Source organism: Gossypium hirsutum, chromosome D04, assembly GCF_007990345.1.
Source record: "Gossypium hirsutum isolate 1008001.06 chromosome D04, Gossypium_hirsutum_v2.1, whole genome shotgun sequence".
Lineage (NCBI taxonomy): Eukaryota > Viridiplantae > Streptophyta > Magnoliopsida > Malvales > Malvaceae > Gossypium > Gossypium hirsutum.
Window position 1 is genome coordinate 38,971,762 of NC_053440.1, and position 24,599 is coordinate 38,996,360.

Below are 24,599 nucleotides of genomic sequence, written 5' to 3' on the forward strand. Positions count from 1 at the left end.
GTTACAGAAACTTATAAAAATTGGCATGATAAATTATCATTTGCCCTCTATGCTTATCGAACGTCTGTCGGAACCTCTACCGGGGCAACATCTTTCTCATTGGTTTATGGAATAGAGACAGTTTTACCCATCGAAGTTGAGATTCCTTTTCTCTGAGTTTTATCAGAATTAAAGCTAGATGAACCAGAATAGATCCAATCTCGATATGATCAGTTGAACTTGATCAAAGAGAAGAGGCTGATAGCTATCCGTTATGGTTAGGTGTACCAAAAATGGATGATGCAAGGTTATGACAAAAAAGTTTGCCCTAAAGAGTTCCATGAGGGGGACCTGGTGTTGAAAAAGATCCTTCCCATACAAAAGGACTTCAGAGGAAAATGGATGTCAAATTGGGAAATATCTTATATGGTAAAGAAATCCTTTTCTAGATGAGTGTTGATTCTAACTAAGATGGATGGAAAAGATTTGCATAATCTTGTGAATTTGGATTCATTCAAAAAATACTTCACCTAAAAAAAAGGGAGAGGCCAAGGTGAAAACTTGCAAAGGGCGTCTTGAGACCAATAGAGTTTTGAGTTTTAAACCAAAAAAGGGCAGCTCAAATTTTGACCATAGAATGGGCATGAAATAATTATTTTCCCTCAGAGACAACAAGGAGGAAAAACTTTACATCTTGAGGCATCAACAAAGTATTTTAGACATCCTAAACACATATCAAGCTTGGAATGGGCCTCAGTAAGTTTGCTCAGAGAAGCTCATACCGCAATATCTGGGGCACCTAATTTCATTTTCACCCACTGTGTGTTGTTGAAATGTTTACCACTTTGATTAATCTTTTCATTAAGGGCTTTTCTCCCAATAAACTTTAGTCTTATTCATTTTTTATGACATTTTTCAAGCATTTTTGCATTGAAATAACGGTTAATGGACTAACAATGTCAAAGTATAAAAGGATTTTTGCATATGGTTCTAAAAATTTCTAAATAGTACTGAGACCTGAAACAAGACCACTAGTTAGAAGTAACCAAATTCAGAAGCTGGAAAGATCCTGAAACAAATAGTCCATATTGCGATTACCTCTTCGGGTTTCCTGTCAGAGATAACAGACCTAAACAAGAAGGCATGGTAACACATAAGTGGTAGAACCTTGAAAAACAATGAGCAATGTCAACCTAAGCACTAAAAAGGGGACCATTCTCGAAAATGACATTTTGTATTCATACAAATATCATTCTATTACATCTAGTTAGGAGCATTTGATTCATTCTGATCATAACATTCTAATCACTTGTCATAAAATATATACTTATGAACTGGATTCTACAGGTCCCGTTCCCCTAAAGAATGGCATGATGGATCAGTAAAACAAACCCCATATCCCTGAAGTTGCAGTGGAATGGAGTGAATTTGCAACATCAAATCTGGTCTTCCTGAATTTGTAATGAAATAGTGAATCCTATACCCCTTGAAGTTGCAGTGGGTTGAATTGAAGCTACCATAGTGAATCTTATCTCTTTGAAGTTGTAGTGGAGCAAGACGAAGCTACAAATCCTATACCCCTAAAGTTGCAATGGGTTGGAATAAAACTACAAAGGCAAATCATATCTCTCTAAAGTTGCAGTGGAGAAAGACGAAGCTACAAATCCTATACCCCTGAAGTTGTAGTGGGTCGGATTGAAGTTACCATAGCGAATCTTATCTCCCTAAAGTTGCAGTGGAGCAAGACGAAGCTACAAATCCTATACCCTTAAAGTTATAGTAGGTTAGAATGAAACTACAATGGCAAATCTTATTTCCATGAAGTTGCAATGGAGCAAGATGAAGCTACAAAATCCTATTTCCCTGAAGATGCAGTGGATCAGATCAAAGACAATGGCAAATCTTATCTCCCTAAAGTTACAATGGAGCAAGATGAAGCTACAAATCATATACCCTTGAAGTTGTAGTGGGTTGAAGTGAAACTATAACATCAAATCTTATCTCCATGAAGTTACAATGGATCAAGATGAAACTGTGACACTAAGGGTGGGTTAGGATGGGCGATTGGGTGCGGTGTGGTGCGTTTAACTTACTTTTTGTCTCACGCTACAGTATCGCTACAGTATCTAATCTCACGTCCATCGCTGTTTTTACACTAACCGTAGGTAAACGCACCGCCCATCCAAACTCACCCTAAATCCTGCCTTCCTAAAGTTGTAGCAAATCAGATACAGTAAAGTAGAGTAACCAATAAAATAAAAGAGTGAGAGAAGCACCAGAGAAGTCAAGATGCAGTGGGACTGGAAAAAATTAGTTATCCTTTAAAGTCTTTTCTCCCTTCCCGTTTCACGACAATGAGCAAAGAGGGGCAGCTGTAGAGGCCTATTTTTATTCGGCCCAAAAATAACCTAAAAAGGAATAAATAAATAAACAAAAAAAGTCCTCTAATAAAAAGTCCGTTCACAAACCCAATAACCCAAATCCATCTATTAACCTAACCCTAAAAGCCTAAATACTTCACAACCCAAAAGCCCAAAACATTAAAAAATTTTAGAAACCCTAGCTCCCTCTAAAGTTTCTAGCCGCCGCTCCCTTTGCCACATCAGCAGACGTGCCATCTAAGGCCTGACACTGCCACCTCGTCCTTGCCGCCATCACCTGCAAAAACAGAGAAAGGGAAATAGAAAAGCAGAAAAAGAAGAAAGGAAAAATGCAAAAAAGAATATGTTGTATTTTCTGCTATAAAAAACTAAAAAACAACATTTAAATTTCAATTTAGTCCTCTATTTATTTTATTCAGCATGTTTATTTCTTTTTAATTCCTTGCACTTTTAATCTTTCTTATTTATATTTTTGCCCTTTAAATTTTATAATTTATTATTTAGTCCTTAATTATTATCATTAATTATTATTAGCACTAGTTAACATTTTTTAATATTATTATTAGTCATGATATATTGCATTTAAACATGTGTGTGTATCTTATGTAATGTTTTATGTTCGAATAAGTCCATAGCATGTCATATTAGAAGTTTCATTTTCACACATTGTGTATTTAGCAATTTGAACCAAGGCGATATTCTTTATTTTGAGGATTCGAGAAATTGTGCCCTTAACTTACGGGGTACGATTTTCTCCTTGAACCGAAATAATTGAACGTCCCTTATTTTTTTAAAATAAAATAAAATGAATAATAAAAATTAAAAATATAAGATTTGGGCAATAATTAAACGATGAGCATTCTTATTTTTTAGAATTCGAGATTTTGTGCCCTAACTTACGGGACATGATTTTTCGTCTTGATCGACCCAAAATGAGAACGCCTCATCATTAAAAATTCAATTTAGATCGGGACTTTTGCAATACCATCAAATAGCAACATGCAAAGAGGGATCGTATTTTAAATTCTCTTCATATTTTCAAATTTTTACATCAAGGCATTAAGTAATCAACTAGGTACCAATTTTGGGTGTTATGAGGGTGCTAATCCTTCCTCATATTTAACCGACTCCTGAACCCATTTTCTAGATTTTGTAGACCGAAAATTATCGTTTTAATAAATTTAACATTTTATTAAAATGACCAAGTTTTAGGGTGATCTAATCACACCTAAATAAAAAGAATTAGTGACGAATCCAAAAAATTAATTTCCAAAAAAAGGTTTCGACAGGTGAAATTGGTGGAGAAGAGGTAAAATGAAGATGATGACTTATTCTTTTATGCTCTTAATGTTTTATTCCTTTTGTAAAAATCAACTAACATTATTTTAACACATAATTCCCATAAAAATTGAGCACTAACCTTCCATGCCAAAATATTATGGTTTTTAATGCCAAATATTTTTGAAAATACACTGTCTAACCTAAAAGTATGTCTTGTATAATCGGCTTTGGGATGTTCAAGAGAACAATATTGTTTGAAGGTTTTTAAGAAATGAGCCAGGCAATTTCTTTAGGTCTTTGAGCATCTTATGTGAATTTATTTTGAGCCTTATATTATCCCTTTCGTTATATAACCCATATGCTTAATTTGTTGATATTTTATTAATCAAAATTTGATATAAAATTAATTAAAATTCAACATGTTCATAATTTGAGTGCGATTTAATTATTTTATAATTATTATATTTTTTTGACAAGAATTTTATCGAAACTACATGAATTTGAGTTAAAAATGACACGAAAAAGTGTAAATATTTTCGTGTTTCCACATGCATACACTAATCTTCATAAAACCCTCCATTGCACAAAAATATCGTTAGTATTCAAGGAAAATTGTGTTAAAAAATAAATTAATATTGAATAAGAAGACAAGAGTTTTAAAAACTCAAAATAAAATAAAATTATTATTTTAAATTAATAAAATAAATAAATAAAAATAAAAGTAACTGAACATTTAAACTACAAAAAAAAAATTCACATCATCTCTCACATGTCGATCATATAAAAATAACATTTTCGCTACCTTATAAAAATAACATTTTTAGTATATTAAAGTAATTTGTATAACATTTGACAAGTTCAAGTACCAAATCGAACCAAGAAAAAGATTAGGTACCAAATTAGGAAAAATATCAAGTTCAGGTACTAAATTAGACCTAAAAAAATATTAAGTACCAAATTAGGAATACATTTTATGTTCAAATACCAAATTAGGAAAAAAATGTCAAGTTTAAATATCAAATTAGACCAAAAAAATCTAGGTACCATTTTAAGAAATATTGTCAAGTTGAAGTATTAAATGTTATATTAAATCTGGATTTATTATGTGAGCTCAAAGTGTAGATTTTGGGTAAATAGGATTGGTGTGAATTAATAAATAATGAGAAGTGCCGGATTATTCCGTTGGCATATTATGAATCAAAGCTAGAGGCCCATCTAAGTGATTGGTGCAAGAGCTTGGATTGTCATTTATCTTTGCGTTGAAAGGTTAGGTGTTTCCTAATATATTTCACTAATATAGTTATTAGTGCAATGACCTATTTTTTTGTCGGTGTTCAAAATTTCGATTTCGAGTTGGATTTCTTAAACCAAATCATTCTAGGAAGTTAAACCGAAGGGTTTTTAGGAGTGGACACGATAGTATATTAGAGTTTTACTAATTATTAATTAGACATAAAATATATTTGTTAAGTAATTAAATTAGAGAATTTAGAAATTATGGGCTATGGGTTAAATTATGAAGTTAGAAAATTTTGAGGGGTTAATGTGTGAATATTTAAAACTATGATTTAGAGAGTTAGAGGTCTTTATGTTGTTATTTTCCCAAGCCAATGACAACAAATAACCTATTTCAAAAATATGGTTGGAGGGAACAATTTTCTAGTTTCATTTTCACGAAACCAACAGAAAAGATACTCCAAATTCTCTAATTTCTGTCAAGTTTTTCTCTCAAATTTTCCATCAATCTTTGATCTCATTTTCAAGATTCAACTTTGACAAGTTGATTTATATAAAATTATTTCATAGAAACAAGATTTAAAGCTCAAATTTTAAACATTTTCTTTTATTCCCTCTAGTTCACATTAGTTTTTGGAGGAAGAGAAAGGAAGAACTCTTTTTATTTCTTTGATTGATTTCGATTTTCCAGTAAGGTAATTTTTTTCTAATATCGATTCATGATTTTAAACTATTGTAATTTGATTGTTTTTTTATTTTCATTTTTCTCCATTTTAAGCATTTTTCAAGATAGAGAGACAACTTCAATTATTAGTTTCTTATTGTATTTTTTATTATTTTCTTGTTAGAAATGAGTTTAGAATGGAGTGGATTAGCTAAAGATCAAATTAAAATAGAGTTTGGTTAAAGATTTCTTGAGTTGTCATTGTTGGGTGCTTAGAACGTTTTAGAGAGAGAAGGGGAATTAGTTGTTGGTTTTGGAAGCTCAGAAGTCACTAATGGTGTTCCTAATGTTAGATTTCAGGTTTGATTGGGTTTGAGTAGAGTTCTCATGAGTTTTCAATAGAAGTGATAAAAGTATCAAATCAAATAAAATGGCATTGATAAATTAAGTGTTTTTAATACTTTATTATTACGTTCCTAACCCTAATTTACTGTTTCAGTTGAATGTTGTAGTCAAGAAAGTAGTCAAGACATGAAAGGCCAAGGGGAAGGAAAAAGTGGTTGAGGCATGATAGTTTGGTTTGTGCTAACTTATTCCAATTTATTATATAAGTTTATTAAGTTATTAAGTTTAAGATTTTGCTACTAATGGTTTGTTGATGTATGTTGAATTACATTGATGTGATATTTTCATATTTGGTGGTTTAATTGGGGTTGTTGCATGATGATTTATGTTGATTAATTATAATGAAGTATGTTCCTTAACATGTGTTGATCTAAAATTCTTTATTAAACATATTAAATAAAATTTAGGTCTAGTTGGCATGTCATAAGTTGTGTATAATATGTTGGTGGGAGCATTTGACACTTGTGTGAATTTTTTTGGGTGCTTGTTCGCGTATATACATCTTGACACTTGTGTGCATCTTTATGGAGTGTTAGGGAAAACATGTTCACACGTATCGAAGCATTTATGCCCATTTGACTCTTGTGTAGATCACTGTGGAGTGTTAAGGTATTTTCCATGTATTCGATCTTGAATCCATATTTGATTAATAGGGGCTGTAATTCTATTATAAATTTTAGATTTTATTGATGCCCTGAACAAGAGTTGTGGTTGAATGAGAAATATGGAAAATTTTTATGTTAAGCCTATTCATGGCTAGTGAATTCAAGATGAATTGATATTTTGTTTTATTAAGGTGAATTTTGCTCTTATGAAGTTATTTGATGTTACAATGTTGAATACATAATATGCTAGTTATTATTACTTTGTAATTTAACATGTTTTATTGGTTAATGCTTTTATATTTTGAACTTGGTGATGTTAGCACCTCTGAATTTCATTATTCAGCGTCTGGATTGTTTATTTTCGTGCACAGGTGGTTGAAGTAATTTTCAAGTTGTTGTGGCATATCTCTTTAGCACCCAAAGCTTAATATCTCAACCGGTCACTTGATTTGTAATGCTTATTTTATATTTTAGTGGAATAAATGGAATGTACCTAGGTTTTTAGGGGTTTTTTTTAGTCTAAATGACTTAGATGTTATTATGGATGTTTTGGTCACTTGGTATTTGTTGGTTACCTTATGGGTCTCTCAGACACTTTTATTAAGAATCTTGATAAAGTATTTGTTATGCTTAGGATATGTTTTTACATATTTTAAATACTTGACTAATGATATTGTGATGCATTGAGTTGAATGCTATGAAATCTTATATTTTGCACTTGTTTCCATGTCAAATATGTGTGGAATAAATTGGTTCCACATTGGACATGTTTAGGAGCATAAAAACATTAATTACATGCATTGAAATATCATTTTCTACATTTCTACTGAAACACTCTAAGCCCGCCTCCAAAACTCGGTCGGATTCGAAGCGTCACAGTGGTCGTCGAAGCAACCCATTCCATCAGTTGTTGCACATAACAAAATATATCATTGAGCATGCAATCACATTTATAAATTTTAATGATTTACCAAAACGTAAAATTTAATTGTGTTAGGAAAAATAAATATTCTTTTTTAAAATATGTATTTATTAAATCATTATAATTTGATAATCAAAAGAATAAATCATTAGCTCTTATAAGCATCTGTGGCCATTAAGTCTACGTAAACCAATTAAATCGAATAGCTCTTATAAGCATGTGTGGCCATTAAGTCTACGTAAACCAATTAAATTGAATAAAATATCCAAAATTATAAATGGTCTTATGTATATGCCTTAATAAAACTATTAGAGTTGAGTGAATCGAATCCTTTTTAAAATAAAATAAAAGTAAAATCTATATAGAACTATTGTAACACCCCAAACCCGGTCTAAACGTTATGACTGAATCTGGCGATGTCACATTGTAACACCCCTTACCTGTATTCGATGCCGGAATAGGGTACGAGGCATTACTAGAAGACATACATTTGCATATGTATTAAACTGAGTTACAAAATTTCATCCGAATTAAAACTTTTAAATTATTAACGTTCTTTTATAATTCTTTACAACATATCCTCGAAATATTACATTCATAACAAATAGGGCCTACGAGACCCGATATTTACACATGTAATTCAAAGTTTCATTTCCATTTCATTCAATTCACAATTTCTAATGTTCACAATTCAAATCAATTTCTCAATCCAATATATATATTTCAATCATCTAAGAATATAATTCAAGTTACACGAACTTACCAAGCTAAATTGCAGAAATACCAAAATTCAGGGACATTTTGGTAATTTTCTATTTTCCTTGAATTTCCACTCAATCTTGATATAAATTAATATTTAATTAAATTTATTAATTTAAATAATAAAACAATTCATTTCATGCAATTTGGTCACTTTTTGACATTTTTACAAATTTACCCTTAAAATATTACTTTTATTTAATTTAGTCCCTGAACCTAAAACATGTAAATTAGCTATTTTTAATGAAAACTAATGCTAGTTGAATAATCATATATTTTCCTCCTCCTCCTCTCCATTCCACATCCTTAATGTATATAACATGCTTATATGTAACATTATCTATAATTTCACTATTTATTTATTTGTTCATTCAAAATTGTCCACTTGGGTCATTGTAACAAAATTATTTATATCTTGAGCTACAGAACTCCGAATTAAGATCCGCAATTTTTTTCTGAAACTAGACTCACATATATTATTACCATAAAATTTTTAGAATTTTTAGTTTAGCCAAAAATTACAGTTTATTCTTTAAATTCATCCCTATTCTGCTGTCTGACAGTTTTGACCCTTCTTCACTAAAAATTAATTATCTCATCGTACAAGATTCGGATAATGTCCTAGTCTATTTCTATTGAAACTAGACTCATTAAATATTTTAAAAATATAAATTTTAGCCCCTAATAATTTTTATCCAATTTTTTATGATTTTTCAAAGTCAGAACAGGGGAACCTGAAATCATTCTGTTATCTCACAATATTTTATTATAACTCATGATTTACAATTCCATTGCTTACACCGTTTCTTCTATGAGAAACTAGGATAAATAATATTTAATTACATATTTTTTTCATCCTCTAATTCAATTTTCACGATTTACGGTGATTTTTCAAATTTAGACTAGTGCTGCTGTCCAAAACTGTTTTAGTGCAAAATGTTGATTACTAGGTGTATAACTCCCTTATTCCCTTTCTCTATAATATTTCCCATCACTTTCACTTATTTTTCTTCGCTAATATATCAAGAACATAAGACCTTATATAGGAAAACTCTACTATAACATTATTTCCATGCTTTTTCAATAATATCAAAGTTAAAAATATATTGAAATCTTGATGTTCTTACATTGTACTATTGATTTCAATCTTTAACTTGATTTTCTCTCTTCTCCAGCTTCTATTTCTTGAATCTAACTTGATATTCTATCTCCCCATTGTCTCTTTGTTACTCTTCTCTCTTGAAAGCTATGGAAATTCTTTTGATTTCTAGGTGAAAATGGTAAATTTTTTGTGGAAGGACCAAATTGTAAAGAAAGCAAAACTTTCTTTCTTCCCCTCTCTTCTCACGTTAGTTGCATGGAAATATGGTGAAATGGATGATTCTTCATCTTCCTTTTTTTTATATATACTAAATAAAATACTAATAAAATAATAAAATATCAATTAAAAATCAAATTAAAATATTAATAAACTAATATTTATTTATTTAATTAATATAAAATATCTCCAACATCATCATTATATTCTAGATTTCTCTCTCTTCTAATTGACCATTTTTCCCTTTATAATCTTTAAAAATTCCATCATTGAGTCATCACTTAATTTGGTAAAATTGTGATTTAGTCCCTCAAAAATCTTCACCTTTTCAATTTGGTCCTAATTCATCCATTTTCCTTAGTTTCTAGATTATTCCACCCTTAAAATATTTACACTATTGGTCCTTCAAATTTTTCGTATTTACACTTTAACTCCTCAAATTTTGAGTATTTACTCTTGGGCAACAAAATTTTCTCCCATTTGCGATTTAATTCTTTCTTGAATTAATATGTCATAATATAATTCCCAATGTTGCCATAACTCAAAATTTCCCTTTTTGTCACTTTATTTCCTTATTTTACTATCAAGGATACCTACTTTCTTACTGTAGTAATTTTTGGGGTATTACAGTAGTAATTTTCGGGATATTACAACTATACTTCTTTTACTATACCTTGATTAGAATAAGGTTTTTCAACCTATAAATAGATGTAGTCTAAACTCCTCTTGTATCATTCAAATTTCAACATTAGTGAATTTTATTATCTTTTGCCCATGGTTTTTTCCCAAAAGGGTTTCCACATAAAATCTGTGTGTTCTTATTTTTCTTTCTTTTTTTTTTGCGGTTATTCTATATTGTCATTATCAATGTTATTTCAACAAATTGGTATCAAGAGCTTTTCGGTTTGCTTGTCTCGATCACGGTAATTGTGACATTGAAGTATGATATTCCATTATTAGATTACAACACTAGATTCACGTTATGGCAGATAAAGATACAGGCAGTTCTTGCAGAAATGGATTTGGAGGATGCCCTACTAGGGATAGATAAGATGCATTCGACATTGACGGAAGAAGAGAAGAAGCGTAAAGATTGAAAGGCTTTAACGTTATTACATCTGTATTTTTCGAATGAAATTCTATAGGACGTGATGAAGGAGAAAATTGCTGCTACATTATGGGCAAAGCTGCAACAACTATGCATGTCAAAAACCCTAACTAGGAATTTGCATATGAAGCAACGTCTTTATGCTAATCGTTTGGAGGAAGTTGCATCTGTGTACGAACAGTTAACTATGTTTAAAAAAAATTCTCTTAAACCTAGAGGCTATAGAGGTTCAGTATTATAAAGAAGATTTATGGTTAATTTTACTTTGTTCATTGCCACCATCTTATTCAACCTTTAGAGATACGATTTTGTATATCCGTGAATCTTTCACAGTTGATGAATTCTATGCTTCATTAACCTCGTATGACAAGATGAAACATCTTGCGGTTGAATCGGACTTTTAGGGAGAGAATCTCATTATTCATAGGAGACAAGAACGAAATACTAATGATAATTGTAGGAGGACACATGAACAAAATCCTCATAGTAAATCTAAAGGTAGATCGAGATATTCAAACAGAGGTAAAACTTGTAACTTTTGCAAGAAGAAATGACACATCAAATCTAAGTGCTATAAGTTACAAAACCAGATCAAAAGGGAGGCTGTGAATCAAAAGGGAAAATAACCAGAATAATCCGGTGATACTGATGTTGTACAAGACCACAACGATGGTGAACTCCTAGTTGCTTCTGCTGACAACTCTAAAGTGAGCGAGGAGTGGATCCTCAGTTCTAGTTGCACCTTTCATATGAGTCCTAATCGGGATTGGTTTACAACATATGAAACAGTGTCTGAAGGTGTTGTTTTGATAGGAAATAATGCTTCATGTAAAATCGCAGGTATTTGCACGATAAAAATTAAGATGTTCGATGGAGTCGTCAGAACACTTAGTGGCATACGAAATGTACCAGAATTGAAGATGAATTTTATTTCATTGAGTACTCTTGATTTAAAAGGGTACACGTACACAGCTGAAAGTAGGGTTTTGAAGATTAGCAACGGTTCCCCAAGTTATATGTTTTGCAAGGTTCTACTATTATTGGTGATGTAGCCGTCGCTTCCTTTTTCTTGTCAGATGATGATGTTACTAGACTTTGGCATATGTGTCTAGGGCATAAGAGTGAGAACAACATGATAGAATTAAGCAAAAGCGGAATTCTTAATAGACAATGCATTAGCAAACTAAAGTTCTATGAGCACTGCATTTTTGGGAAGTAAAAAGAGAGTTTGATTCACCAGAGGAATCTATAACATGAAGGGAATGCCATATTATATTCATTCTGATCTCTAGGGATCATCTAGAGTGCCTTGTAGGCGTAACTCTAATTATATGTTGACGATTATTGATGTTTTTTCTATAAAATTTTTGGCATTTTTCCTAAAGCAAAAAAATGATGTGTTGCCCACATTTAAAGATTGGAAAACTATGATCGAGAAGCAGACAAGAAAATAGATAAAACTTTTTAGCACAGATAATGGCTTGGAATTTTATTTTGATGAGTTTAATATATTGTGCAAATCAGAAGGAATCGTTAGACACTTGAGAGTTCGTCATACTCCACGGTAAAATGGCGTTGTAGAACGGATGAATAGAACAATCATGGAAAAGGTTCGATGTATGTTGTTGAATGATTGTTTACCGAAGTCATTTTGGGCTGAAGTTGTCTCTACTGCTTGTTTTTTGATTAACCGATTTACGTCCATTTCCATTTAGAAATAGACACCACAAGAGGTATGGTTTGGTAATCCTATTGATTATTTTGATTTAAAGATTTTTGGGTATCCTGTGTATGCTCATGTTGATAATGAAAAATTGGAACCTAGATCCATTAAATGTGTTTTTCTTGGTTATAAGGCTAGTGTTAAAGAGTATACATTATGGTGTCCTGAAAATAGAAATGTTGTGATTAACAAAAATGTTATTTTTTATGAAACTGCTATACTACCTAACTTACCTATTAAAGACTCTTCCAATAAAGATCAGCAAAAGTAGGTGGAGTTTCAGATTGATCCAGGATCTACCATAGAGTCTACTTCTTAAGTTAGTACAAAAACTCACAGTAGAGTTGCTTCTTTACTACAATATTTTATTTCCAAGAACAAACCTAGAAGAGAAATGAAACCTCTAAAGAGGTACACCGAGGCTGATCTAGTTGCTCATGCTTTAATGTGGCTAAAGATATAGATGCAAATCAACAACCATCTACTTATTCCGAGGTAGTTAGTTGTGAAGATTTAGGAAAGTGGATGATTGCCATGTAAGAAGAGATGAAATCGCTCCATTAGAACAGAACATGGGATCTAGTGAAGCTTCCCAAAGGTAAAAAAGTTGTTCCTTATAAATGGGTGTTCAAAAAGAAAGAAGGAACTCTAGGAGTTGAAGAACCAAAATATAAACCAAGGCTGGTTGTAAAAGGTTACAACCAAATTCCAGGTGTAGACTTCACAGATGTATTTTCTCCAGTTGTGAAGCATAGTTCTATTCGAGCCTTGCTAGGTATTGTGCCCATGTATGATTTGGAGCTTGAGTAGTTAGATGTAAAAAAAATGTTATTACATGGAGAACTTGAGGAAGATATTTACATGTAACAACTAGAGGGTTTTACAGTCTCAAAAGGATGGCTCTGTTTTCTTGCTGAAAAAGTCTCATTATGGCTTGAAACAGTCACCAATGTGGTACAAGAGGTTTGATTCTTTTATGACTAATCATGATTTCAAAGGAAGTAGCTTCGATACTTGTGTTTATTTTAAGAGAAACAGTGATGGTTGTTTTGTGTATCTACTCCTCTATGTTGATGACATGTTAATAGTAGCCAAAGACAAAGAAGAGATAAGAAAGGTTAAAGCCCAGCTTAGTAAAGAATTTGAGATGAAGGATTTGGGAGCAGTAAAGAATATGCTCGGGATGGAGAGTCTCAGAGATAGAAAATCATGTAATTTGTACCTAAGTCAGAAATGGTACATTGAGAAAGTTCTTTGCAGGTTCAATATGCAGAATGCTAAGCCTGTTAGTACTCCATTAGCAGTCCCTTTCAAATTTTCATAGGATTTGTCTCCGTAATTAGATGATGAGATTAACTACATGTCACATGTTTCATGCTTTAGTGCAGTGGGATCTCTCATGTATGCTATGGTTTGCTCACGTCTACATTTGTCATATGCAGTTAGTAGATACATGGTAAATCCCGGTAAAGAACACTGGAATGTAGTTTAGTGGATTTTCATATACTTACGAGGTACTACTAATGTTTGCTTATAGTTTGGAAGAACTAGGGATGTAATCATTAGGTATGTTGATTTTGATTTTGCTGGAGACCTTGATAAAAGAAAATGTCTCACAGGGTATATCTTTACAATTGTGGGTTGCGCAATCAATTGGAAAGTCACTTTGCAAACTACAGTTGCTTTGTCTACTATTGAAGCTGAGTACATGGCGATTACTGAGACTTGTAAAGAAGCTATTTGATTAAAGGGACTTTTTGGTGCACTCAGTAAAGACCTTCAAATGAGTACAGTGTTTTGTGACAATCAGAGTGCCATCTTCCTTACGAAGGTTTAAATTTTTCATGAGAGAACAAAGCACATTGATGTTCAATATCATTTTTTGTGTGATATTATTCCTCGTGAAAATATTATTGTGAGCAAAGTTAGTGCTCATGAAAATCCTGCAGATATGATGACTAGGTCACTTCTTATAACCAATTTTGAGCATTACTTAGACTTGGTTGGTGTTCATTGTTGAAAAACGTCCCTTAAGAGGTTTCATGGAAGAGGTAGAGAGCTTGTTTGTTGAGAGTTCGTGGTGAAGAACTTGTTCGTTGAGAATTCGTGTCAAGGTGGAGGTTGTTAGAGTTGAGGGACTCGAATCCTTGTTAAAATAAAATATAGTGGTAAAATAAAATAAAAGTAAAATCCATATAGAACTATACTTCTTTTATTTTACATTAATTAGAATAGGGTTTTTCAACCTTACTACACTTTATCTATTTAACATTGATTAGAATAAGGTTTTTCAACCTATAAATAGATGTAGTCTAAACTCTTGTATCATTTGAATTTTAACATTAGTGAATTTTCTTCTTCTCTACCCATGGTTTTTTCCCGAAAGGATTTCTACGTAAAATCTGTGTGTTCTTATTTTTTCTTTCTTTTTGCTTTTTGATCATTTTATATTGTCCTTATCAATGTTAGTTAAAAAAATTAAATATAATATAGTCCTTACGAAAATAAAAGGTGCGAAAACTTGAGATAATTTGTTACCAACGAATTCCTTCCCAAATTATCTTTGACCTGCACAAGGGGAAATTGCTCAGTGGTGATTCAATGTATTCTAAAAATAATAATAACTATGTGAAAATATTCAAATTCTAAAATTTTCAAAATTAAAAATAAAATAACTATGAAATAATATCATTCTCAAAACGTCCAATAGGTACCAATAGCATTCAATAACAAGACAAGACCATTGAATCAATATTCCCGGTAGCACAAGATGGAAAAATATTCGGACATATGAGTGCCCAACCAAACACCAATTGATCAATGAAAATGGCAAAAACGCCAACAATGATAATACACCAGTGTGCAATAAATGTGACTTAATCAATAACCAACCGAACACCAAAAGCGCAACAATGAAAATATTCTTAGACGCTCAAGGCAGTCCACACAATGAATAACACACAATGATGGGGGACCCCTACACTCTACGGCATACAAACTATTCTGAAGAATTTCCCACTAGTTTTACCAAGCATTTTTATCATTTAATAAAAATAAAAATTTAAAATAAAGCATCATATATCATTAAGAAAGTAATATTACATCAATTACTACACAAAATCTAGAATGCAAAGATCCATAAACTGAAGTTTCTTAAGCGTTCAATGCCTAAAAATGATCACTCTTTCTCATGCAATCACCTTGCCCTTCACTCTGAAAGTTTCGACAGCTTCAAATTAGAAATTTAGCACGACAATTAACAACCAAATTAGCCTAAAAATTTTCTAAATATCTAATAAAACATTTAATATACATGTTAGGTAGATTGAAATCGACTTAACTTCATCTAAATTCGTTTCCTAATCATCTAAAAAATGATCTTAACATCTCAACATTTCCCACACCACTTTGGAACTATCGAGAATCAGTGCAAAAATCTGCAACAACTTATATACTATTGGCAACAACTTGGTGAAGCAATTCCATGTCACTAATAGATGATATTTCGTGTGACAAATTTCCATGACTCGTATCATTCCAAACACTAATTGGTTAGTGAACAGCTGTTAAGAATTTAAGTTCTTAATCTCATTCCTGTAATGGTTATTACCCAATGATGGCATAATTAATATATATACACAAAACATGTGTACACAGATAGAAAGCGCGGGAAGAGTGAGTAAGAAAGAAAGAAAGAGTTAAGGAATGTGGAGTGCAATGAATCGAAAACCAGAACCATTTAAATAAATAAATAAAATGACAGTGGTGGTTTTTAATAATAATAATAATAATAATAATAATAATATTATTATTATTATTATTATTATTATTATTGTGATCTTAAAATTACTTTAATCCATTACTAGAGATTTCCAAATAACCAAAATCACATCCTCCCCTTCTCACAAAATATAAGTTCGATGCTAAGAAGAAAAATATAAGTCCTTAAAAGTTTTCCTATGGGAATCAGAGATCAATAGGAAAAATTAATCGAATAAAATAAATAAATTAGTTAACAACTTACTCATATTTGATGCCTCGTCGATAAAGGTGAGAACAATGTGCGTGGGAAAACTTTGGATACATGGATACATGGATTGCATGTCTTGAGACATGACTTCACTTTCTTGAGACATAGTCCTGGATTTTAGCCTAGGATTCACAACCTGGCTCCGCTTTAAACCAACCTTGACCCCGAGCTTTTGTATGTGGGCCACATTAAAATTTATTACATGATTATAACATTCTAATTACTCATTGATAGTATGCCATGCTTGCTTGTTTTTAGCTTCAATCTTATGCTTAAATATTGTCAAATTTGCTCCGGCAATAAATGTGATGTCCTAGATCCGGACTTGTCAACAAGGTCGGGTGTAAGGTGTTACAATTAGAACAACCAAATAATATTTAAGTGTGTTTAACTGAGTAATTCAAGGTAGGAGCTTGGGTCGTCATCTACATTAGCGTTGAAAGGTACTTACCCTAAATTCGTTAATAAAGTGTTTAAGGGAAAAAAAAGAATTGAAAGCACAAGTGTTTAAAAGTTTATTTGAAAAGTGCTTTATTTTGTTTAGTTTTAAATGTTTAGAAATTTTGTCCTAGATCCAGACCTTAGTCTCGTTACATTAAAAACCTAAGTGACCTTAGAAAGCATATTAAACTCTATCATATTCTCTTGATTAGCCTAAAATTTCTTATGCATTACACATTGTTTGCAAGGATAATCCCACATGAGCATGGAAGTCTATTGCTACTAATTCTTCCTAATTACATGAGTCACTATTATTGTTATATCTTGTTTTTCATTCAAGATTTTGACTTTATTCACGAAAGCTTGTTTATGAGATCTTACTGTATATATTGATATTTCCAATTATCAATTTAAGTTAGGAATTTCTTTAGTTTACAATTCCATTCCAATTCAGGGTCTTGTTTTTCTTGAAGACAAGCAAAAGTTTAAGTGTGGGATATGATGAGTGCTCATCATTATATTTTAAGACCAACTAGAGAAGTGTCATGTGTCAAGTCAAAAATTACAGTGGCTCAAAACCAAAGTTACCATGGTAAACATGATGATATCACATACTATGTCATGATCATTTTTCTCTAATTAATTTAAATTAATTAAGAGATAAATAATGAAATTTATATGAACACTAATTAAAAATAAATAATTAGGTGATAATATTAACTGATGATTTTCTCTCTAATTAATTAAATTAATAAGAGATTAATAACAAATAAAAGAGTTTAAAATGATTGTATAACTATCAAATGAAGTACTAAATTCCACAAGAACTACACCAAAATAAGTTTTTAGCGGCGTTTTTTATGCCTTTAGCGGCACTTTTTAACGCCGCTAAAAGTATTTGCAGCGTTTTTGAAAGCGCCGCAAAAAACACCGCTGTTGTCAACGCCGCAAACGTTTGCGGCATTTTTAGAAATAAACGCCGCTATAGATCATGACCTTTAGCGGCGCTTTCCCCACAAACGCCGCTATAGGTTAGGACCTTTAGCGTCGCTTTTCCACAAACGCCGCTATAGATCAAGACCTTTAGCGGCACTTTTCCCACAAACACCGCTAAAGATCAGGACCTTTACCGACGCTTCTCGCAATAACGCCACTAAAAACATAAATTTAAAAAATTTATTTTAATCAAATAATATTTATTTTTATGATAAATATTATATTATGTTTTATTTTTTAAATTTGAACTTGAAATATACTTTTCAGGATAGTTAAAAAATATTATTTAAATTAAATTTGCGTTTTTAGAAATAAACACTGCTATAGATCATGATCTTTAGCGACGCTTTCCCCACAAACGCCGCTATAGGTTAGGAACTTTAGCGACGCTTTTTCATAAACGCTGCTATAGATCAGGACCTTTAGCGACACTTTTCCCACAAACGCCGTTAAAGATCAGGACCTTTAGCGATGCTTTTCGCAAAAACGCCGCTAAAAACATAACATTTAAAACAATTATTTTAATCAAATAATATTTATTTCTATGATAAATATTATATTATGTTTTATTTTTTAAATTTGAACTTTAAATGTACTTTTAAGGATAATTAAAAAATATTATTTAAATTAAATTTGCTATGAAAATTTTAACTTTAAAACTAAATATAAAAATTAATTAATTTAGTTTTAGAATTTAAAATAATAAATTAATAACACAATTAAAATCCAAAAGTTAGAACTCAAGTTGTCGTAAATATTAAAGTAAAAAATAAAAATTTAGAATCAAAACTAAAATAAATAATACATATGAGAAATAGACTAACTACCTATGACTATACACATTGCAAGGTAATAAAAAATACAAAGCATTTTCTTAATCAAGTAAACCTTGGTAATAAAAGATATAATACATCTACTTAATCAAGAAAATCTTGCAATGAACTCAAAGCAATGAGACTTAGAGAAAAACTTTTGAGCATGGCTTCGAATTTGAACTGCAGATTTAGTGCCTACATGCTCATTATTATTGACAGGCCCCATTCTCTTTACATAACTACAGCAGCTGTAATGGCAAAAACAAAACAAAACAAAACATGCTGACTTCAACAATAATGCAGCGTGTGTCAGGAAAGTGTTTAAATTTAAGTCAGCCTTGTGATGCAACATTTCATTTGCCTGAGAATCATGTTTAATATTCATATAGAGGGTAAGGAAGGAAGTACAAAATTTAAACACAAGGCTTGTTGAGAAAAAAAAGCATAATACCTGAATATCAATATCAGTTTGACCTCCTTCAGCTCCACCAAGAGGCTGATGTATCATTACCCGTGAATTAGGTAAACTATACTGTTTTGCTGAAGTTTTGAAGAGAACAAAGGAATATGCAAGTGTAGCAGACAGAACGAGAAACTACACCAATCAACGGAGCTATGAACGGCAGAAATCTATTTATATACCTTTAGTTCCCGCACTAAGAAGAAAAGCTCCCATGCTGTTCACGGAAAAACAAGACATATCCATTAACAATAATAAACAATTGCATTCGGATTTAAACTGAAATCTTATTGTATGAATTCACTTCACACCAAAGTGCTTGAGATCCAAAATATGCACCAGAAACATTATTTTGTCATATAATTTATAAAAGTCAAGCTATAATCCAATACTCGGCTTCCAAACATTGGAACACGAAAAACAATATTGATGGCATATTGGAGTTGGGCATATTGATGGCAGTCCACGTAACTGCTCAACTTATTCCAGTTCATATGATATTTATACTCATTAGAACCAAAAATGTCAATATCCAAAAACAATGAAATTAAAATTAAGAAACCATTTCTTGTACCATAAATCAAGAGATCATATTTTCTTAATTAAAAAATAGTAAATTCCTAGAGTGGTAGTGCCCAATTCGATGAACCTTCTACCATGGCTGAAATTTAAATCATAAAAAAGGGGGTGGGGAAGAAATGCTGTGCGTCTTACTTCTCAAAAGCTAAAAGCCTCTTCCATGCAACCCATTGCATCTGATCCTGTAATAGATAACAATGAAATATTAGAAAAAGAAAATAGAAATCAAGATACTAACATCTTCGATGAAAAAAGGAGTATTCAAATATTAAACATATGCAGCTGTCGTCAACTTCCTATCATATAATCCACCACAGAACAATCAGCAGAGACATTGCAATCTTGTTAAGACTTTTGCTATTTGTTCTTCTAAAGCCTATCTGAATGCTATTTATATGCATATAAACCTAATCATATTTGCATCATAGTTTAAAACTTCTCAAATCCTATTTTGGCACTTGTCTTTCTAACCCATGAACAATTACAATTACTAATGCAAGGTTTCATGCCGTTAAGTGCAACAAAGAATCTTAAAACAAGGTAGAAAAGGAAGATAAAATGATGAAGCTTTTAATTTACCCTACATTTCATTCAACTATTGGATGATCATAACATTAAGAAAATTACAAATTACTATGAAATTCAATCCCCAAAGATTCTTACCAAGTTCATGACAAGATTTGCATGTCTTTCCTCCAAATTCCTTACCTGCAACAAGAAAAGGTATAAAATTTCTCCAAATTTTGAATCAAATAAAACCCTTTTTTTAACAAAGAGGTTAATAATTTGAGTTGTTCAATTTACTTATCTTTTTCTTGTGTGTGTCTGTTCGAGTTTTGATGACATGGTACTGTGAAACAATCAATTCATATTAATTAGTTTCGTAATTTGATTTATAACATCAGTTGCAGTGATTTTGTAGATAAATTAAATTAGATTTTAGGGTTTATTATGTCTAAGCTTTATGTAATTACATATAATTACTTACCCCCAAAAACATTGTCAGAAGTCTTTTCAATGGAGGCTGAAATGGAGTTAAAATTAGCAGAAAGAAAAAATATATATATGTCAACTATGAAAGAAACAAAAACCCAATATATATAATAATGCACACATACACACAATATACACACCTTTTTGGTACAAAGAAAGAGTTCCAATAATTTCAAACCTTTCTCTCACGTATAGCTAGCAAAGAAGAATCCATTTTAGCTTCAAGAGCTTGCAGTTCATTAATGTTAAGTTCATTCAAGTCTCCACCCATTCTCTGCCTGCAAATAAATAAATAAAAAAACCCTTTCCCTTAATCAACAACAACAAAAAAAGCATGAACCCTTCTTTTCATTGACAAATAAACCCTAGCTTTGGTTTATATATATATATACACCTAATAAATATATAATGCACATACTGAATGCACCTAATAAAAAAGATTATATAAAAAAAATTACATGAATTATGTACCAAATTGCAAATGCTAGGCAAGAAGCTAAAGCCAACAAGGAGCCTAAGACTTGATCGCCAACAGAAGCATGTTTGGTGCTAGTATGACGGTGTCCACCATGTTTGACTATGTTTATGTTGGTTGACCAAAGATTAAGTTCTTAAATTATTCTGGTATCAAAATCTATACAGTAAAAAAAACAGATTATATGAGGAATTGTGAAAGTTACCTTTCAAAGATGAAAACAAGTGGAGTTATACAAGCAGTGGCGAAGATGAATCTGTAAGCAATGAGTGCTCTCATGCTCATTCCCTCAACCACGGCCAATTTATAGAACACAATCACACCTGCAAAATAAAAATCAATCATCCAAGAACATAAATACTGGGTCACAGACACCAAAAAGCTTCTGGTTAAGCTTCTCCCTTCTTTGACGCTCCGCTTCAACATGATTTAGAGGCTCTTCTCTTCCGTTAGCCGGTTTTCTCCCCCATTTTTGAGGCCACTTTTCAGGCTCTACGACTCGACTACTATCGGCCTCCTTAACAACGGAAGCTTCAAGATCAGAGTGATCTGAATCCCCGGCACCCCACTTAATTTCACCACACCAGATAAAGGTAAAATTACACCTGAAGTAAACAAAAGCATAGCTTCTTCGTTACTCCCTCTTGAATTAGGCGACCTCTTCTTGTTCTCCACGGCGAACGGAGAGTTTCCTGTGAACAAATTCCCATTCCCACTTCTCTTACTCTCACCAAAATTCAATATCTCTCCAGATTCAGGTTTCAACAAATGAGAAGATGAATTCCCATTCCTCACACTGCTACTCTCATCAAAGAAGATGAATCGTCTTTGGTGCCTCCATTTTAGGGGGAAATTTGGGAAAAAATCAGCGTGAATTTTTTTAAGTAAAATAAAATTTGTGGCGTTTTTATAAAACAGCGCCACTAAAAAATAAAATAAAATTTCTACAGTGAAACTTCACATTTTGAAAAATTCAATACATATTTGCAGCGTTTTTCGTCAAAACGCCGTTAATGATTGACTTTTTTTTTACAATTTTATATTTAATTATTATATAATTCATATTAATTTTAAGTAAATAAATTTTTAAAATTTAAGTAATATTTAAAAGAATTAGATAAATTTTAAAATTTTTATATAATTTTTTATGTAAGAAAACAAAAACAAAAACAAAAAATTTTAAAATATGAAAAAAAACTTTAAAAAATTATATTAATGATAATTTTAATAAATTAAAATTCATATTATCTCTTTTATTGTCAATCTGTTACATTAATTTATTTATTTTTCAATTTTTTAAATCTAATATTTAAATATATCAAATGATTTAAACCATTTAATCTAAATTTAGATTAAATATTTTTAAATATAAAAACAATAATTAATTGTATAAAATTTCATCATTTAACAAATCTAGAGTAAACCTTAAATCCTAAACCATTTAATATATATAAATTTGATCTATTATCTCTTATATAATTTAAACTATAATCATAATTTTAATATATTAAAATTAATATTATCTCTTTTCCAATTATATAATAAATTATTTAATATATAAATTAAAAAACACCAATTAATCTAAACCCTTAACCCCTATCTCCTAAACCTTGAATCATAAAACATAAACCCTAAACCCCTAACCCCTCTTTTACAATTATATAAGAACTTAATTAATATATAAATTAAAAAATACTAATTAATCTAAACCATACACCCTAAACCCGACCCCAAATTAGAACACACTAATTAATCTAAACCCTAAACCCTAACCTAACACTAAATTTATAAACCTTAAATCCCTAACTCTTAATCTCTAACCCCTAATCCTAACCCCTAACCCTTAAATTACAACCCTTAAACCAGAATCCCTAATCCATAATCCCTAATTCCATAATCTATAAACCATAAAATTGTAACTCTTAAACCGCCTTAAATCCTAAATTAACCATATACCCTAAACCATATATATTAAACCCAAAACTATAATGATAATTAATTAAATATTTTAAAATTAATACTATCGTATCTTTTACAATTCTATATGAAATTATTTTATATATAAATTAAAAATCAATCAATCATGCACCCAAAAAGTTTTAAAATTATTTTAAATAATAGTATTTTAATTTTTCTATTTTTAACAAATATTTTTCTATGTTTTTTATTTCAAATTATTTCTACGTGTCATTATTTCAAAATTATCCATTTTTAACAAATATTCAATTAAAAATAAATTAACTTTTAATTAAAATAAATGAATTAATTACATAAATTAAATAGAAAAATTAAATAAATAAACAATTAAATAAATTAAATAGACAATTTATTAAAAACGCCGCTAAGTCCCCGAAAACTCAGAAAACGGCGTTTGGGCTTAGGTTTATTTTGCGGCGCTTTCTTAAAAACACCGCTAAAGTCCTGAACATTAGTGGCCCTTTCTTAAAAACGCCACTAAATCCCCCAAAAGCTCAGAAAACGACGTCGTTGGGCTTAGATTTTTTTGCGGCGCTTTCCCAAAAACGCCGCTAAAGCCCTACGCATTAGCGGCACTTTCTTAAAAACGCCGCTAAATCCCCGAAAGCTCAAAAAACGGCGTCGTTGGGCTTAGGTTTTTTTGCAGCGCTTTCTCAAAAACGCCGCTAAAGCCCTGAGCATTAGCGGTGCTTTCTTAAAAACGCCGCTAAATCCCCGAAAACTTAGAAAACGACGTCGTTGGGCTTAGGTTTTTTTGCGGCGCTTTCCCAAAAACGTCGCTAAAGCCCTGAGCATTAGCGCCGCTTTCTTAAAAACGCCGCTAAATCCCCAAAGCTCAAAAAACGGCATCATTGGGCTTAGTTTTTTTTTGCGGCGCTTTCTCAAAAACACTGCTAAAGCCCTGAGCATTAGCGGCGCTTTCTTAAAAACGCCGCTAAATCCCCGAAAGCTCAGAAAATAGCGTCGTTGGGCTTAGGTTTTTTTGCGGCGCTTTCTCAAAAACGCCACTAAAGCCCTGAGCATTAGCGATGCTTTCTTAAAAACGCCGCTAAATCCCCGAAAGCTCAGAAAACGACGTCATTGGGCTTAGGTTTTTTACGACGCTTTCTGGAAAACACAGCTAATGCTTATTTTTAGCGGCGTTTTCCATAAAGCACTGCTAATGATGGATCTTTAGCGGCGTTTTTTTGTCCAAATGCCACTAAAAGCCTGTTTTGGTGTAGTGAAGAGTTCCATTTTATTCAAGTAATTTTCATTATAAAAGGGGTTACCCCAAGCCATTCTACACATACACAAGTTCAAGAAGTCCAACAAATCTCCATAGAAATCTCTAAAGAAACTGAAGAACTCAAAAAAAATTCAAAAGAACGCCTCATCAATTATGAAGAAAAGCCATCTTCCAATTTTGTTCAATCGTGAAGAGGGAGTCAAAAACTGTTTTTGAAAAAAGTT

At 31.4% G+C, this 24,599-nt stretch overlaps 2 long non-coding RNA genes across 4 annotated transcripts; one reads left to right on the top strand and one right to left on the bottom strand.

Moving 5' to 3' along the window:
* The first annotated feature begins 5,326 nt into the window (after positions 1-5,326).
* Positions 5,327-7,221, top strand: LOC121216183 (uncharacterized). Its single transcript, XR_005912258.1, has 3 exons — positions 5,327-5,572; positions 6,041-6,119; positions 6,923-7,221. It is a non-coding gene; the product is annotated as an uncharacterized lncRNA (long non-coding RNA).
* An 11,360-nt stretch (positions 7,222-18,581) lies between these two features.
* Positions 18,582-22,121, bottom strand: LOC107920942 (uncharacterized). Of its 3 annotated transcripts, none has more exons than XR_001690830.2 (7): positions 21,376-22,121; positions 20,836-20,973; positions 20,691-20,726; positions 20,366-20,552; positions 19,838-19,884; positions 19,115-19,340; positions 18,582-18,911 (listed from the first exon to the last, which is right to left on the bottom strand). It is a non-coding gene; the product is annotated as an uncharacterized lncRNA (long non-coding RNA). The 3 variants fall into 3 exon arrangements; XR_005912259.1 differs by having other exon boundaries at positions 20,874-20,973; positions 21,376-22,073; XR_005912260.1 differs by lacking the exon at positions 20,691-20,726 and having other exon boundaries at positions 20,874-20,973; positions 21,376-22,034.
* Between the last annotated feature and the right edge of the window lie 2,478 nt (positions 22,122-24,599).